Consider the following 6,000-nt stretch of genomic DNA (forward strand, 5'->3'; position numbering starts at 1 on the left):
TATCCTGATAGAAAAGTTAAGACTAGATGATTTGGCTCAGTGGATAGAGCGTTGGCCGGCAAACCAAAGGGTTCTGGGTTCAATTCCGGTTGCAGGCTCCTCCCCAGCCCCAGCCCTGGTCAGGACGAGTGCAGGAGGCAACCAATTGATGTTTCTTTCACATCGATATTTCTCTCTGTCTTTCCCCCTCTTCCACTCTCCCTAAAAATCAATGGAAAAATATCCTATGGAGGTCACAGTTCGATTCCTGGTCAGGGCACATGCCTGGGTTGCAGGCTTGATCCCCCAATAAGGGGAATGCAGGAGTCAGGCAATCAATGGTTCATTCTCATCATTGATGTTGAGATAATAAACCCATAATCAGAGGTGGGGGCTACAGTTTGTGATTAAGAACCATGAAAGAGATAAATTAGGTGTTAGAATTATGGGGAGGTCAACTTTAGAAAGGGTGGCCAGCCCTGACCGGTTTGGCTCAGTGGATAGAGCATTGGCCTGTAGACTGGCCAGCCCTGACCTGTTTGGCTCAGTGGCTGAAGGGTCCCAGGTTTGATTCCAGTCAGGGGCATATACCTTGGTTTCGGGCATATCCCCAGTAGGGGGTGTGCAGGAGGCAGCTGATCGATGTTTCTAACTCTATCCCTCTCCCTTCCTCTCTGTAAAAAATCAGTAAAATATATATTAAAAAAAGAAAAGAAAAAGGGTGACCAGACAAGACCTCTTGGAGGTGCTGACCTTTGAGCTGAGAGGCCTGAAGCCATTCTGAGAGATTTGAATTTTATCATCTTTATATAGCTGGGGAAGCCACTGAAAGTTTAAAACAGAACGAGATTACATTTATATGTTTTGAAAAATCACTCAAAAGGATAGGGAATGAATTTGAACTGGGAGAGATTTTCAAGTTGAGTCTTGCCAGGGTTCAGGTAGAAGATGATGACGCTTGAAATAAAGGAGTAAAGAGGGAACCAGGTTGAGAGAGATTTAGGCAGGGTCGTTAATCCCGGCTGTGGGAGGTGATGAAGTGGAAGAAGACAAAAATGATCACAAAGGTTCCAGGGAGGGTAACAGAATGAATGAAGCTGCCAGTAAATGAAACAAGAAACAGGAAGATAACTGGGTCTTGCAGGCGATTGGAAACATGGTTTAGGAGCTGAGGTGAGAAGCCGGGGCTGGCAATAGAGGTTATGAACTCTGAAAGCAAGAATGCTGTTTTGGAATCATGTTTCCGTTCTGGAAAGGATCTAAACATACACCCTGTCACTGCAACCTAATCTCTCTATATAAAAGGCTAATGTGCAAAGTGTCCCCTTGGGAGTTCACCCTGGGGACCGGGAGTTCGATCACTCGCTATGACGTGAGCTGACACCAGGGTGTGGTGCGAAATGAAGGAAGGCCCCAGCCGGCAGCTGGAAGGCCCCCATCGACCCTGACCGCCTGCCAGGCCTAGGGACCCTACCCATGCACGAATTTTGTGCACAAGGCCTCTAGTGCAACTAAAATTTTACACATGGGTAATGAGCTAGGTATTCACACATCCCCAACTTTTAGGTCCCAAGTAAGGATAAAACTTGAGCCAAGGGAAGTGGAGAGTGAGATAAAGCCAATGACCAGTCTGTGGTTAAGACAGTGTAGCCTTGCGGAGCCTGTTCTCAGAGCCTCTGCCCACTCCCTCCAGCTGCTTCCTGTCTCCACTGCCACTGCCCGCCCTGCACCCCAGCCCTGGCCCACCCCAGCGCCGTTGCTACCAGCTGCTCAGAAGGGGGGAGATGTTTTCAACCAGCATCTTCAGTTTCGTTCCGATTGCAATGTCGTCCATAGAGGGAAGAATTCTTAAACTGGTTCTCAGGTTCACAGTGCATTCGAATCCAAAAAATGCACACATGTGCCGAAACCGGTTTGGCTCAGTGGATAGAGCGTCGGTCTGTGGACTGAAGGGTCCCAGGTTCGATTCCGGTCAAGGGCATGTGCATTGGTTGCGGGCACGTCCCCAGTGGGGGATGTGCAGGAGACAGCTGGTCGATGTTTCTAGCTTTCTATCCCTCTCCCTTCCTCTCTGTAAAAAATCAATAAAATATATATTTTTTTAAAAAATGCACACATGTGTTCTTGGCAGAACCTCTTCACATGCTGGGAGCGACCTGGCTTGTGATTCAGTGTCACTGAGGGGGTGATCATTGGAGATACTGGGTGAGATGGAGATTCTCAGCCCAATAATGAAGCACAGTGATTCATTTGGCTATTTACTGGCGCACACTTTGTAAAATAGTTTAGTTAAAAACCAGCTTTGCGAGTCACTAAAGTAAAAATAACATTAGCACGTTCATCGAATGAGTACTGCTACTCGTAAGCAGTCTTTTCTTTAAATTCTCATCCCCCTTTTAGATGTGTGTTTATGCTTTGAAGGATGATGTGCCTTCCGCCATTTGCATGCAAGAGAAGAGAACCACAATAGCATGTGGATCAGAACCTGCCCCAAACCTCTGCCTCCTCTAGTTTCTGCCTCTCAGTCAACAGCACAGTAATCGAGCCAAAGCACCGATCAGTCTCCGTGACTCCTTCCTTCCCTCACTACCCATAGCCAAACTATGATCGAGTCCCATTGATGCCACCTCCAACATCCTTCTGAGATCCGTTCCCTTCTCTCCACCTCCTCTGCCACCACCCCAACCTTAGCCACTGTCTTCTCTTAGACCAGTGGTCGGCAAACTCATCAGTCAACAGAGCCAAATACCAACAGGACAACGATTGAAATTTCTTTTGAGAGCCAAATTTTTTAAACTTAAACTTCTTCTAACGCCACTTCTTCAAAATAGACTCGCCCAGGCCGTGGTATTTTGTGGAAGAGCCACAATCAAGGGGCCAAAGAGCCGCATGTGGCTCGAGAGCCGCAGTTTGCCGACCACTGTCTTAGACCATTACTGAGGCTCGGTACCCCTCCCACTTGCTCTCATGCTTCTCTCCAGACCATTCTCCATATAGTAGCTGGGTTTTCAGAACATGCTCCAGATTTATCACCCCCTGCATTAAACCCAAATGTCATGGCTTCCTATTGCTCTTAGAATAAAACCAAGCTTAACAATGGTTTACAAGACCCTGCCCTGCATAATCTGGCTCTTAATTCTCTCTCCAGCCTCATCTCAAACTCTTCACCTTCCTGGCTGTGCTTCAGCCCTCCTGGCCTCTCTTCTTCTTCTTCTTCTTTTTTTTCTCTAAAGTATTTTAATTGACTTGAGAGAGGAAGGGAGAGGGAGAGAGAGCAGAAACATCAACGATGAGAGAGAACCATGGATAGGCTGCCTCCTGCACACACCCCACCGGGGATTGAGCCCATAACCCAGGCATATGCCCCGGGAATCAAACCGCGACCTCCTGGCTCACAGACTGACGCTCGACCACTGAGCCACGCCAGCCGGGCCTGGCCTCTCTTTTCCTTCCACATGCAAAGCTCCTTGCTGCCTCGGCGCCTCCACACGTGTCCCAGCCTGCAGTACTGTCTAGTTCAATGGCTGACTCATTCTCCAGTGAGTCAAAAGCTCAATGTCACCTTCCTCATACAGGCCTTCCCAGACCACTTATCTAATCTTTGTTTATTTGCATTATACTGGTAGTCCTTATCACGTAACCAGAACTTTCTGTTTATTTTTTTTAAATTATTTATTCTGTCGTCCTCACTAAAATATAAGCTGCACGAAGGTAGGGGCCCTGATTATATTGTTAATACTAGTCAAAGCCCAAAGCACAAAACAGTGCCTGGCACACACTGGCCCTTAAAGAATGAAACCATTACTGATTCTTTGAAGACAACTTAGATGAGTTCAGTATTTCCATTCAGTCATTTCAATTCTGCTGTTAATCTGGCTAAAAGGAACAAGACAACAGCTGGTAATTACCTTCGCATGAGCTGCCATAACAAAATAGCACAGAACGAGTGGGGTGGCTTAAACAACAGATATCTAATTTCTCACCGTTTTGGAGGCCGGGAAGCCCAAGACCTTGGTGCCAACATGGCCAGTTTCTGGTGAGGACTCTTCCCGGCTTGTAGATTGCAGCGTTGTCACTGTGTCTTGCACGCTTGATCCTGCGCACGCTCTTTGGTGTCTCTTCTCATAAAAGGAGACTGATCCCGTTGGATCAGGGCCCCACCCTTCTGACCTCACTTAACCTTAATTACTTCCTTAGAAGCTCCAGATACAGTCACATGGGCGGGGGGCGGAGCGGGGGGGGGGGGGGGGGAGAAGCTAGTGCTTCCAAATACGAATTTTGGGGCATAGAAACATTCAGTCCATAACAGTGATCCTCCTAGATTGCTAACTCCTGGGAGGTAATAACGCTGATTAGTTATTTATTTATATTAGTTATGTATTGCTTGCTGTGTAAGAACTGCCACAAGCTTTAAGCTATTTAAAACAACACACATTTATCATCACACAGTTTCTGTGGGTAAGGGATTCGGACATGGCTTAGGTGTTTCCTCTGCTTCAGGGTCTCTCAGCAAGGCTGCCTTCCTGGTGTTAGGACGAGGTCTCCTCTGATGGCTGGGCTGTGGAAGGACTCCCTTCCACACCGGTTTGTGGGCAGGATTCAGGTCCTGGAAGCTGGTGGGTTGAAGGTGTCAGTGTCCTGCTAGCCGTTTGCTAAATGCTCTCTCAGTCCCTGGCCAAGGGGGCCTCTCCAATATAGGCGCTTGCTTCATCAGGGCATGTAAGTGGGGAAAACGAGAGCCTGCTCCCATCAGCTCATCTACAGCCTCACGTGACCTGAGCTTTGCTGAATCCCATTGGGTAGAAGCAGATCATGGGCTCCGCCTACCCTCAAAGGCATAGGTACCAGCGGGGAGAGATGACTGGGGGCCATCTTATAGGTGGCCTACTACACCAACTAAATCTTGTGTAACGCCTAATATTGTACTACACCCACATACACTAAATAAAGACTTTGGATCACATTTTGATTAATTTTCATTTTTAATTGAATTTATTGGGGTGATATTGGTTAATAAAATTACATAGGTTTCAGGTGTACCATTCTATAATACATCATCTACATATCGTATTGTGTTCACCACCCCAAGTCAAGTCTCCTTTCATCTCTCCTTCCATCACCATTATTCCCCCTTTATCCTCTCCTACCATCCCCCTTAATTTTTGTTTTTGTTTGTTTTTTTTTCAGAGAGAGGGAGGAAAGGAGATGGAGGAAGAGAGAGAGAGAAACATTGATGTGAGAGAGAAACATCAAGCGGCTGCTTCTTCCACACACCCTGACCAGGGATCACCCACCACCTGGGCATGTGCCCTGCCCAGGAATTAAACTGGCAACCTTTCAGGGCACAGGAAGATACTCAACCAACTGAGCCATGCTGGCCAGGGCCACCCCTGCCCCCCTTGATTTTTTTTTTAACATAAAAAACTACATTTTTTATAGGAATTTAAATGGTAATTTTCTTTTCTATGGCAATGAACAGTTTCACATTTTAAGGAGGTTTTTTAGCTTTAAAGACACATGGTATACTTTACTATTTTTTAAGGTAGACTACCAGCTTATTTTTAAAAGATCATTAAAGTACAACTTATATGGTAAAATATACAAACATTAAGGCCTTATGCTTGGCTCCCACTGCTATAACACTCCTTATGAGCTGTAGGAATTTTTATCTATGTGTACTCCCATGTAACTGTCACTTTTTCTTTTTTTAAAAAATATATATTTTATAGATTATAGAGAGAAAGGGAGAGGGAGAGAGAGATAGAAACATCAATGATAAGAGAGAATCATTGATTGGCTGCCTCCAGCACGCCCCCTACTAGGGACCGAGCCCGCAACCCAGGCATGTGCCCTTGGCCGGTATCGAACCGGGGACCCTTCAGTCTGCAGGCTGACGCTCTATCCATTGAGCCAAACCAGCTAGGGCAATAACTGTCACTTAAATGAACATATAGAACATGTCCAGTAGCCAGGCAGGCTTCCTTCCAGTGGACAGCCCTCTATCACTGTCAGCCCTGTCAC

This window comes from Cnephaeus nilssonii (assembly GCF_951640355.1).
Source record: "Cnephaeus nilssonii genome assembly, chromosome: 4".
Lineage (NCBI taxonomy): Eukaryota > Metazoa > Chordata > Mammalia > Chiroptera > Vespertilionidae > Cnephaeus > Cnephaeus nilssonii.